The following is an 11,760-nucleotide window of genomic DNA, read 5'->3' as shown; positions in this document are numbered from 1 at the left end:
CCACTGCACTAAAGGAGAGACAGGATGGATGCAGGGATGGAAGGAGGGCTGCACAATGTAAAGCTGGGCACCCAGCATCTCTCTCTCATGTGTTCATGTTGAAAAAGCTTAAACAACAAATCCCCCATGGGTGTTCTGGACTCCTGACACCCTCTGAAGAGCTGGCAGAGTGAAACAATCCCCTGAGAGCTCGGAACCAAGGGGCAGGTTTGGGCTGGTGCAGACACGGCAGGGAGTTGTTGGGAGAAGCCTATTTAAGTCCTCCAGGGAAGAGACAGAACTGAGGGCTGAAAACCCCAAAATGCCAGGAATGAATCTTTTCTCATATTGACAGATTTTCAGAGTTTTGAAGTAAAGCTGGTAACTACGGGGAGATTGTGTTGTTTATACCAGAATTTTGGTTTATTGTTTTTTCCTCATGAAGTATCTCAACTCTTTCCTTTCCTAGTTTTCCTACTAGGATCTTTTTAAAGAGAAAGATGGATGGAAAGAAATTGGGGAAATTGAAAAGAAAACCAAAATTTTTGAAAAAAAAAAAAAAAAACAAAAAAAAAACCCTGACATTCATGTGACTGTAACAGTTTTGGAAGGCAACGATGAATTTATTTTTCAAATCCAAAAATATTTTGACATTTAAAACAGTATTTCCTTTCTTTTGGGGGGTCAATCCGCTAAATACCCACATGGCAAGCATCACAATAAGCTTTGTCCACCGAATTCTGCTGAAGATTTCTTGCATGAACTGGGGCAAAGCACTTAATTTGCCAGTTTCTCAGTGCACTGTTTGTGCAATGAGAACAATAGCACTTCCTTTTTCTCAGCCTTTGTCTTGTTTATTGAGATAGTCACTACTCCAGGGAGCACACAATCTCTAATTATGAACAACCAGCATAATAGCACCCTGATCTCCAGGACCTCCCGCAACACAAAGAGCTAATAATCATCACAAGTCTTCTGTTCTGATGCATGGTCTGCAAGAGTTATGAATACTAACACATGCTGGAAAGTTCTGTTTAATTTTATGTCTTTGAAAGAAAATAAAAGCCTGTTTTTCCCACTGCTGCCATTTATACAGGCTTATGCTTTCCAGGAAGCTCCTGCCTTTACTTGCCTTCCTCCTCCTTTTCAAAACAGGAATAAAAGTCTCACTGAATAAAATAAAGATTATGACTGGCCAGTCTTGTCCTTCCTGCCAGTTATTGTCACCCAGGAACGTGCAGCAAAGGATGTCCACGTTATCCTTTAGTCTCGCAGAGATGTGCAGAGATCTGCCAGCTGCTGGCCATATGCTTAATCCTGACAGGAATTATCTATATTCTGTGTTGTCTGTACATGACTGACTCCCTGTCTATGTATTTTTACTCGATTATAGGGTATTATAAATCCAGCTAGCTTTACTTCTATGGTTAGAATCCAAATCCTCCTGTTTTTGAGGGTGTTTCTTTACTAAAGTGAAATTCCACTGTGGAATTCCATCGTGGAAAATTCATGCAGCAACAAATGGGATGAAAACAGTAAGATTCCATACAAACATACCAAACACAGAACAGAAAGTCTATGGAACTTGATTTACAATGACAGCCCTTCTTTCGAGTTTGTTTTTTAATGATGTGATAGCATTTCATAGCACACGGAGTTTCCCATCAGGTCCTGAGCATTGGCCCTGTCCCGAATCTCTGCCCACAGAGTGGCTCCTGTGGTACCCACCGTGGAGATCCACGGCCATCCCAGGCATGGCAGGGCTGGGAACGGATTCCTTCACTCCCCTCACCACCCCTTATGGGAGGGACTGAGGAGCAGGGAATGATGAAGTGAATTGCTCACAGTTAGAGGAAATGGTCGACCTGGGAATTGAGTTCCAGCTGCCCAACTCCCCAGCAGCAGCCAAACCACAGGCCATTGTTTGCTTTTGAAGCCTCTGGACATCTCCAGATATTTGAAGTCACATTTTATGAGTGGACTCACTATGAACACACTCATCTTAGAGTGATCCAACACTGTACAACACCAGGGCAGGCTTTGATACTCCCAGGCCATGGTAAATCTTTGCTACAAAAGCGTTCTAACATGCTTTTTACATGGCTTATTTTTCAGGAACATATCCCTTGGGGATGCAGATTGTTTCCTCAGGATTCAACTCAAACATTCTCACGTGGTAAAATGAAGTAGGAGGACCCAGTGAAAGGAGCTCTCATTTCTCATTTAATTTACTACCTAATACTCAGCAGCCCAAGATTTATAAGGCACTACAGAACTGTCTACATGTTTCCCCTTGTGGCAGATAGCAGATAACTGTTAATAGACTTGCTTAGAAAGTTTATTTAAAGGAAGAACTTAACTGTATTATTTTTCATGGAGGTGTGAACATTGCTTAAGGAGCTTAAGTCTCCATGTATGAGTATTATCAGATTGGTTCATGAGGATGCTAATGTGCATTAATATGAAACTCCAAAACCAGCTTTCTACTGGTCCATGCAGATAGGGCCATTTCGTAAATAATGCCCTTTCTGATATTGCAGAGTTCTGGGATTGCTGCATATATTATTATTTCCAAATGTAATAATATTAACCCGTAACACACAGCTTCTCCATCCCCTTTCTGCAGCTCCAGTAAACCCCCCTCAAAGCCGTCCCTGCAGAATCCAGCCTGCCCTGCAGCTGCACCTGCCCCTGCCCCAGGAGGGTTTTGTCTGCCCTTCTGCTCAGGACCACGAAGATGTTGTAGGAAAGCAAAGGTGCTGGGGGGGCTCCACACCACTTCTCACTTTCACTTGTCAGGTGGCCCCAAGTACTTTCACCTCCTGATCCTACTTTAAATCTTTACCACAGCAGCAAGGAGCTCACCCTGTGGGATGAGCTCTGCTTTCAGTGCACTGTGACAGAGATGGGATGTCTGACCCCTTCCCGTGCAGCTGAGCAAATTCAGAACCTTTGGCCTTCAGGAAGAGGGAAAGGCACCCACACAGCACTGCTCAGCACTTTCCAGGATTTATCCCACCCTGCACATGCTGAGTGGTGATGAAATCGTGATTAAAGCAGTGTATATTACATTATGTCCAGCTTTAGAGAAATATTTTAATGGCATAAAGACAGAGCCATACATTTTCTTTTTTTTTTTTCTTTTGGGTTTAGCTGTAAGCTTCACCTCCTGGTATTTACAACCTGAAGTTCTCCAATATTGGGTTAGCTAATGGGATCCAGACAATGAAGCTGACTACAGGGAAAAGCAAGAGACCGTTTTAGTTTCACCAGCCAAGGGGAAGAAAAGACCCAGCCTGATAAATGGTGAGAAGTATATTAGACATTAAAAAATGTTTCATTTTTAATAATCCTGGGTGTTACTGACAACCCAGGTAAAAATCAAAGTTCATTTCTTCAAAATATATTTAATCTGACAGTATCCTTTTAATTAAGTAGCAATTTAGGTTTTCTTCTCCTCCACATACAAAGCTTTAATGAAACATGAAAGCCACGAAAGAAATTTGAGTGTGTTTCATGGCAAGGCATGAGGACTGATTTTCTGTTTAAATTCACAGGCAGCAGCTTTACAAATAACATTTAATATTTGTCGGAAGTATTATCTGCCTTTTCCCCTCACAGCATTACATTACTAAGGTAATAAGTACATGAGAATACACGATTTCCTGGCTACTGTATTGAATATGCACCTTTAAACAAAGTTAGACTTGGGAATTTACCCATATCTTAAAATGCTAATCTAACACTAATTAAAAGGGCGGTGAACGCGCTTTGATGGATTCTGGTTCGTGGCATATGACAGATGAATTCAGATGGCATGCAGGACCGCAGCAGAATTCCAATAGCAGAGCTGCAGAGGGCTGGGGGGAGCCAGGGAAGTGGTGCAGGGGCAGGGAGGAGGCAGAGCTGCAGCTCTGTGTGGGTTCTGCCATCCTCCCACGGCGTGGCCAGGCACAGCCTGTGCTCCTCATCTCACTTTCCAAGCAAAGATTTGGGTGTTCCTACATCCCACCCACCCTCCCTGTGATGGATGCACCTCCTTGCTGTTCACTGGGCAGTGCTGGGCTCCTCAGAAAGGGTAACAGCCTCCCTGGGGAGGAAAAGCCACCTGGCAGCATTTCCTTTCTCCCACCAACACAGGTCATTCCTCCAGCCCCTTCAGCCCCATGAGTATCTCTTGCTAAAGGAGCATAAAGAGACCAGGTAAATATTTCTAGGTGAGACTCTATGCCCAGTATCTCCTGTAAATAACTCTGTCTTGTAGATCTTGCTGTCTCAGAACTAGGAGAAGATTAAACCCCAGCTTGTAATGCGGTTTGGAGCTGGCCTATGAACCTGCAAGTGCATGCCCCTTTGGGACTGGCTGCAGCCCTCTTCAGAGGCACTTATGGCAGGAGCACATGTAAGAAGCTAACTGAACATTCCTTTACATTCCTTCTTCCCACATGAGGAAAGCCAAAATTTAATTCATGGTAATTAAAAAGTTTGGTTAAAAGAGGTCATATTTTTGAAACAATCTTCTTAGGTGTCATTCTAAAAGGATCTGGAAGTTGGAATTTCCATGTACCATTACTTACCTGCCTATGTAAAGCAGATTCAGTCCTTCCTTCTTACACAGATGACATAATTCATGATATTCCTTATCCCTATTGCCCTTATAACCCTTAAGGGAGGGTTCTCCCTATAGGTAGCAGTGGAATTTTGAGCATCCCATCGAGACTGAAGGACACTCTTCCCACATGTATGGAAATATCCCAACCACTGAAGCACCAGGAACCCCAGGGCTGATTGATCCTCCCTAGAAGCGACAAGTCAGTTTGTACAAACAATTAAATTCCCACTGGATCAAAACACTGCCTGTCCTTCGGGGTTAATGCCCCAGTTCATTCACAGCCTCCCTGGGAGGCAGTGCAAAGTTTGAGTGGATTTCCATGCACCCCCTGGCAAAACCAGAGACTGCAACTGAGCAGAGATCAGCAGCATTTTAATAGAGGGACCTGAGGTGGCTCTGCATGTTTGAAAATCGGGCTTGGAGCACTTTTTCCAGGGTCTCACAGTGAAATGGTGCCAGTGCTGGCTGCTGAGCTCTGCTCTTTTGAGGAATGTCTACCCTGATTTTTTCAAACAGGGCTCAGGGATGCTCAGAAGGTTTGATGGAGTGGGCAGAGCACGAATAGAGCTCACAGATCTGGGGCTGGAGCTGGCTGGTTGCCACCCAGGTTGTACTGAGGACAGGATGATCTTAGCCTGGCCTGTAGAAGACCATGGAAGAATATCCAGAGCCCCAGCCTGCACCTTAGAAACAAGACCAGACTGCCCTTGCAGGGGGGTGGGGGAGACAGTTTTTTCCAGACTGTTCTTTTTCCCTTTGTGAGGGAGGATCTTATTCTGAGCACAGCTGACTTTCTAGATGAAGGAAACTCTCCCAGTCACCAGTTCTGCTTGATCTTACTATCACAAACTGTGTGTGCACCTCTAACATGTTCCTTGAATGCCACTTCTGTGTTCCCTGCTCTTCGATCAGAGACAAATAAACGAAAGGCAGCATGATGCCTGTTATCTGAAAAGATTCAGGTAGAGCAAGTATCATAGCACAATCAGGGGGCTTGAAAATTGTATTTTCCTGAAAAAGACTTCTACTTGCCTTCTTGGATCACACACAGAGGAAGTCCAAGGTCTAGAGGGAGAAAATAACTCTCAGTAACTGAATGTTTGAACATTCATACAGGATTAATTACTTGTTTTATTTTTTTTTCCTTTAATTTTAAATGATTGTACTGCTAGCAGAAGTGGAAAGTAAAGACTCTGATCTATGCCAGGCACTTAGTACATGCAAATACTCTGCAAGTTTTCCCTATCTTGAAGAATTTCAGCATAAACTACAAAGGCAAAGTGGACTGAACCGATCCCTGGAGAAAACATGTGCAACTCCACTTCTATAAAAAGACTGCTTGCTTCAATAGATCTGTCCCCATTTATCCTCAGGATGAATTCACACATTTTTTTTTTCTACTATTAGATGGACATCCTATTTCTAATGGAGTCTACGTGATCTAAGCACTTCCACTGATTTTTTTTTTCTAGAAGTAAAATTCCCTGCTCAGAGGATGAATTGCATTGCTGAGCAGAGCTGTGAGGATCAATCGAGGCACATTAACATTTGCAGTGCCATTATGCCAGGTCTGAAATGCTGGGCTATACAGGAGATTTCAAACAAAGCATCTGCTCAGTCTTGGTAAAGCAAATCTTTTGTCTGAGGAATATTGCACGAGCAAATTAGTGCACCAGGGATTAGACTGCTCTCGAAATGCCACCAAAATGCAGGCATTTCACAACAACTAAATAACATGGGAAGAACTGTGAATTTCCAACAATTATTCCCCAAAACCTGTTTTCACAAAAATTTGCATCCTAGATGTCATTGTGGTTCATAAATTTCTAGTTAATGTTTACTTAAGACAATAACTTAGTCAATTGAAATATTCAATACAAGACAAAAGCAAAAGGTGTAAGACCAGTGGGTTATGAGCAGGGGAAAGGAGATGCTCAGAGCAGATTAGGGGTGAATCACAAGGGTTGCAGCCAGGTTTTCCCTGTATAAAAGTCAGATGTCAGGCTGCCTGTGCTTGGTTATGATTAGCATGAGATCAACTCCCTGTATCCTGTGACTCACATTCTCCACAGCCTTGGCCAGCTTTCCTAACCTGTCTGTGCTCCTGTTTGGGGGGGAGGAAAGGTGAATTTACCCTCGGGCACCCCTGAGTGAGCAGTCCTGACTCTGAGCTGTGTGCATGGCCAGTGGGACAGCGATGAAGTGTTTGACTGAGGGGCAATTCATCTCCAGGAGCACTTTGTTCACACCTGTGCAGGCAGGACACGTTCTGCCCACACCAGAGGGAGCTCAGACACGCCAGGCAGAGGCTGTGCTACAGCCTGATCTTCCACACTGCATGAGCACAGGGAGGCACGTTCAGAAGCACCCAGGATTGCAGAGGCAGCCTCACCAGATTACACTGCTGACACGAGTGGTTTGTGTAATCTGTGAACTCCCTCCTTCCAAAGCAAGGAGCTGTGTTGATGAAGGTCTGAGCACTCCGTGTTGGCACTGAAAATGTGCCCTACATGGTCAGTTCTCCCCAGCCCCTGTCCAGTGCTGGCAGCAGTGACTGGTACACCTCTGGCAGCAGCATCTGGTTATCTCATGTGACAGCAATGAAAGGGACCCCTGGGCTGTGATAAGCTCCAGCTGAACCACACAACAACCTTCCTGGGAAGGTCTTTTTTGTTATTACAGCAGGAACTGTGTGGAATTCCACAGAGCTCACATGCTGAAATACAAACAACAAGGAGGCAGCCTTGAGTAACCTCCCTGTACCCAAACAACAGCAAGGGATGCACCCTCGACTTGTGGAAACCAAGCATGTTTTTCAACAGACAAACTTTCTCACCACTGACAGCAGAGGAGCTGGAAGAGTTTCCACCACACATTTGCCTTTCTTTATCTCTGGTCTTGCAGCCTGTTCTTGCTTTCAGTTCCTCCCTTCCCCTTTCCCACAGTTCAGTTCCCCCTTTTCCTTGCATCAAAGAAATGGGATCCGAAGCCTGGAATCACAACACTCCCTTCTCCACAACTCATTCCACTTCAGCTTGCTCAAGGCTGAGAGAAAGCAAACAATCCAGAAACCTCGGAGGTAAGACCCAGATTTTCTGATGGAGCCCATTAAATCCAGTGAGAATCCCATTCTGAGGATCTGTAAATACCTGCCAGAACTCTGGCAACATGCAGTGTGGGACCAATGAATATTAATGCAGGAGAGCTGAGCTCAGGCACCGGCAAAGCAGTCAACACTTAGGAGAGCTCCTTCCATACAGTCTGTGTCAGCATTTAAGTGCTAGATTATGTTTAGCAGCACCAAGCACAGCAGTCCCCTGCTTAATTTTCTCCACCCAACAGTTGCCTTCAGAGTTTAAAGATTTATACACCCCTGTGCACTCAGCATTGGAACAGCAGCTAATTTCCATGCCCCTTAGCAAATGCAGGTCCATGTCTCCAATCCTTTGTTTTCACACAAATTTTGTCACCCTTATTTGTTCCACTCTGACCAGTTTTGGAGTAAAGGATCTTCTTGATTGAGGGCAGCAGAATATGATCCCCAGACTGTAGTCTGTGGCTAAATTGTGCCACTTTCATGATGAAAGAGTCTGGCAATATATTCCTAGTGCATGGGTTTTTTTGATTGAATCAGAAAAGAAAAAGAAAATTAATTACATCAGATAATTCTATGCTTCAAATCCATATTTAACAACAATGTCCAGCATTATCATCAGCTACCCAAATCAATGAAGGTGATTCCAGTGGGAGTGCTGTGAGACTAAAACTGAGCCCTGGAGTACAGTAGGACCTGAAATAATGTGAGAGGTTTATACCCTCCCTCTTTCCTCTTCTAGAGGAATCTCATCCTGCCTTTTCCTCACCTCCACTCCCCCAATTAGCTCTACACAACTATTTGTGGACAGGCACTCTAAACTAAATCACTGAAAGGAACTGCTTTAGAAATACACCCTTTTTCCTTTAGGAAGAAGCCACTGGAAAGCAAGGAGAACCTGCTCCAACACAGCAGGCAGGTAACCTTGAGGCCCAACCCCAAAGGCTGTGAGATGTGACACCGATCTTTAAAAAGCCTGCTAAAGGCATGACATGAAATAGCAGCCCCACAGAGCCTGGAAAAACACGCTGTTGCTTGACAAAGTGCACCCAAATCCCTTCCCTGAGCTGCTCTTTAAAAATTAAAGTGACCTAAAGCTGAGCATATTTTAAAGTGTTGTTTGTTAAACAAACAAACAAAAAACACAGCGAGAGAACCAAAGAAAGTAATTCTTAACCAAGAGTATTCTGTGATGGATTTCTGCGAGCGAGGCCCTTGGCATTGCTGTGGTGAAGGTAGAGGACATTTTATAAATGCATTTCTATAAACAGAAAAGTATTCAAATTGGAAAAGCCCGTCTGGCTGACTCTCCCCCTCTGCAGCTTGTGTACTCCTTCAGCAGATAACAGAGCACAGCTCTTGCTAGCAGGCTGCTCTCCACATTCTCTTCATTAACTCTGGGAGAAATAAAAGCTCCCTTCGACATTGTTTGATGGTAATTAGAAGCTGAATCAGGAAATGTGTCAACCTGCCGACGTTCCTCGGGTGTTTACAGTTTATTCTGGCACATTACACCTCGTTTTATTTAGGGCTTTCTTAGAAACCTCTGTTATTACAGGCAGTGTAGTTGGAGGAGCTGGTGACATACTCGGAATATAATTGTGGAGAAGGTGTTTTTATAAATTTCACACAAGAGGAATCAAGTGTTGAAAAAAATCTCAGTGCTCCCTGGATATGCTGGGAATCTTTTCAATTCACAAAATAGGATGATTTTTCATTGCAGATACAGATGATTCGATGGAATCAACATTACCAGAGAAGATGCAGACTGTTTTTCTTTATCCCTTTGGGCAGCACTGGTAAACTCACAGTACTAGCAGTTTGGAATCAATGGTCTCTACCAGCAGAGGCCACGTAGCATTTCAGTCTTGAAGAAGATCTGAGAAGTTCTCTACCCAGGAAGCTCTAAAATACCATAAACACTCTCTAGCTAAGAGTCCACAGGCAGCATTACACTTCACCCTGTGTCTGAATGTGCTGTTTGGGCTGTATGAATGTTGCTCATCTCAGACAGGCTGTGAACAAAAGGATGAACAAAACTCCCTCTTGGGCTACCAGAAAGCAGTCAGTTCTCATTTGGGTAAGAACCCTTATTTCCACACCTGTCTTTCCTCCTACACGGTAAGTATTGCACCCAGCCCCAGCAGACGTTGCCAAAGGCTGATTCACCAGGACATGGCACAGGGAAACACGGACACTCACTTCAACCCGTGCTCTCTTCAGCCTGGCCTGAAGTCACTTCCATCGGGGTGAGTCAAGCAGTCAGCACACCTGGGAAGCTCCCAGAGACACGAATGCACTCTGTAAGTCAGGATGATGATTCAGTAACTGACATGCCTCTCTGACTTGGAACTCAACCAGCATCCTGTCATGACACTGCCTTTTCACTGCAAACAGCTTTCTCCTTCCTCACACGGTGCCCATCGCATTTCTGAGCACAAGGAAAGAGCATGACAAGAGCAATCACATGCAAAATCTGCAGAGCTCCTTTTCTAAAGCTGGCTGTTTGCATTTCTTAGTACCTTTGTAACTCTTACACTTTTTGAGGACAAAACATTATATTCCAGGTCTGATTCCAAGGAAAGAAACAGAAGAACTCTCAACCCTCTTACAAACAGTTCCACATAGAAACCAGGAAGACAAGATCTGATGGTATAATAAACACAGCTGGAGGCAGATCAAAGCAGTGCAGGCATTTTTCAACAAGAAAGATGACAACTTTCCTCAAATGAAATTAAGGTTTCTGCTTACTCTTGCGATGCTCAGAACATCTGCATTCAACATCCCGGTTTTTTTACTCTCTTGGTGGGACAGATGGTAACGAGGTGCCCAATTCCCAATGCCCTTCAACCTTAGGCACCTGCCTCATAATTTTTCAAGACTGATTTCTCTCTGTTATTCTCAGCTTTGACAAAGTACAAACCAGGAGATTCCATTTGCCACTCTGCTGCCAGGTTTGCCCTCACACAAACTGCTCACCCTTCGAATTCCTCTTTTTAGCCACCCCATTTGTGAACTAAAACCCCACCCTTTTACTAATGTATTTAATACTTTTTAAGATGCTTTGAGCTTGCACTAGAGGTACACTATAAATACACCCACACCTAAATTACCAACATTCAAAAATAACAGGAAAAATACTCGTTGGTGGATTAGCTGCATAAGATCAATGCCAAATAAAAATCTACTATGGTTTTGCTAAGGCCATTTAGTGCTGTGCAATCCTCATGAGGCAAATATTTTTGAAAGTGGGGAATGCTCTGAGATTAGGCAATACATTACAGTTTTTGATCAAATGCCAGAAGCCATAGGTGAATAGGAAACAGACATCAGTAATTACAGTTCGTACTTCAGCTATTTCAAAACCCCTTGCTTCAATGAGCAAGTATTAACTGGACAGACACTCCTTCACAAATTAGAGGCTGCAAAGACTTATTACACACCATATTTATCTTTGAAACTTGTCCAACAGAATTAAACTAAAAAAAAATAATGATACAGATTATGGTTGCAGGCAAAAAACTATTAAAACTCGAACAACTAGATATATATGTTTTTATCTGTCAAACTGTCCCTGCAGCCACGCTTTGGTTAAGGAGCTCAGGAATGTGGTATTAAGAAATCCTAGTAATTGTATTAGTATGCTGTTGTCAAACTTCAAACTGGCTGTATTTTATCACAGGAGCTGATAAAAGAGTTTCTTGATTGTGCAGGCCTTCGAACGCAACAGAATGGCAAGAACAGGAGGTGAGAGCAGAAATGCAACTTTTTCCTCAGAAGACTTAAGGCTACTGAGGATATCCAAGATAGCACCATGACCAATGCTGGACAAAATATGACACTGTGGGGGAGAAAGAAGTGGGGCAAAACTAGTGCAGGCAGTTCTGATCCTCAAGCCTTCTGAGGGGAGGAAGGTGCTCAGGCAAGGCTGCCTTTTAACTGTTGCCCAGCTCAAGATAGCATCGAGTGAGCTCCTAATAAATACTCAGCCTCACAACAGATTCATACCGAAATTTATAATTCAAGCACATTCCTCTAGGTTTGTCAGACAAGAAGCTAATGCAAACTTTTCATT

The 11,760-nt window shown here is 43.6% G+C and overlaps 1 long non-coding RNA gene across 1 annotated transcript; it reads left to right on the top strand.

Annotated features, from left to right (window-relative positions):
- The first annotated feature begins 7,426 nt into the window (after positions 1 to 7,426).
- LOC114064194 lies at positions 7,427 to 11,435 on the top strand. Its single transcript, XR_003572703.1, has 3 exons — positions 7,427 to 7,670; positions 9,696 to 9,765; positions 11,399 to 11,435. It is a non-coding gene; the product is annotated as an uncharacterized LOC114064194 (long non-coding RNA).
- The last annotated feature ends 325 nt before the right edge of the window (positions 11,436 to 11,760 follow it).

This window comes from Empidonax traillii, unplaced genomic scaffold (genome assembly GCF_003031625.1).
Source record: "Empidonax traillii isolate 1590-97213 ecotype Southwest subspecies unplaced genomic scaffold, ASM303162v1 scaffold525:size621053, whole genome shotgun sequence".
Classification (NCBI taxonomy): Eukaryota; Metazoa; Chordata; class Aves; order Passeriformes; family Tyrannidae; genus Empidonax; species Empidonax traillii.
The sequence above is the reverse complement of the archived record's forward strand: the minus strand, read 5'-3'. Positions and strand labels throughout refer to the sequence as shown.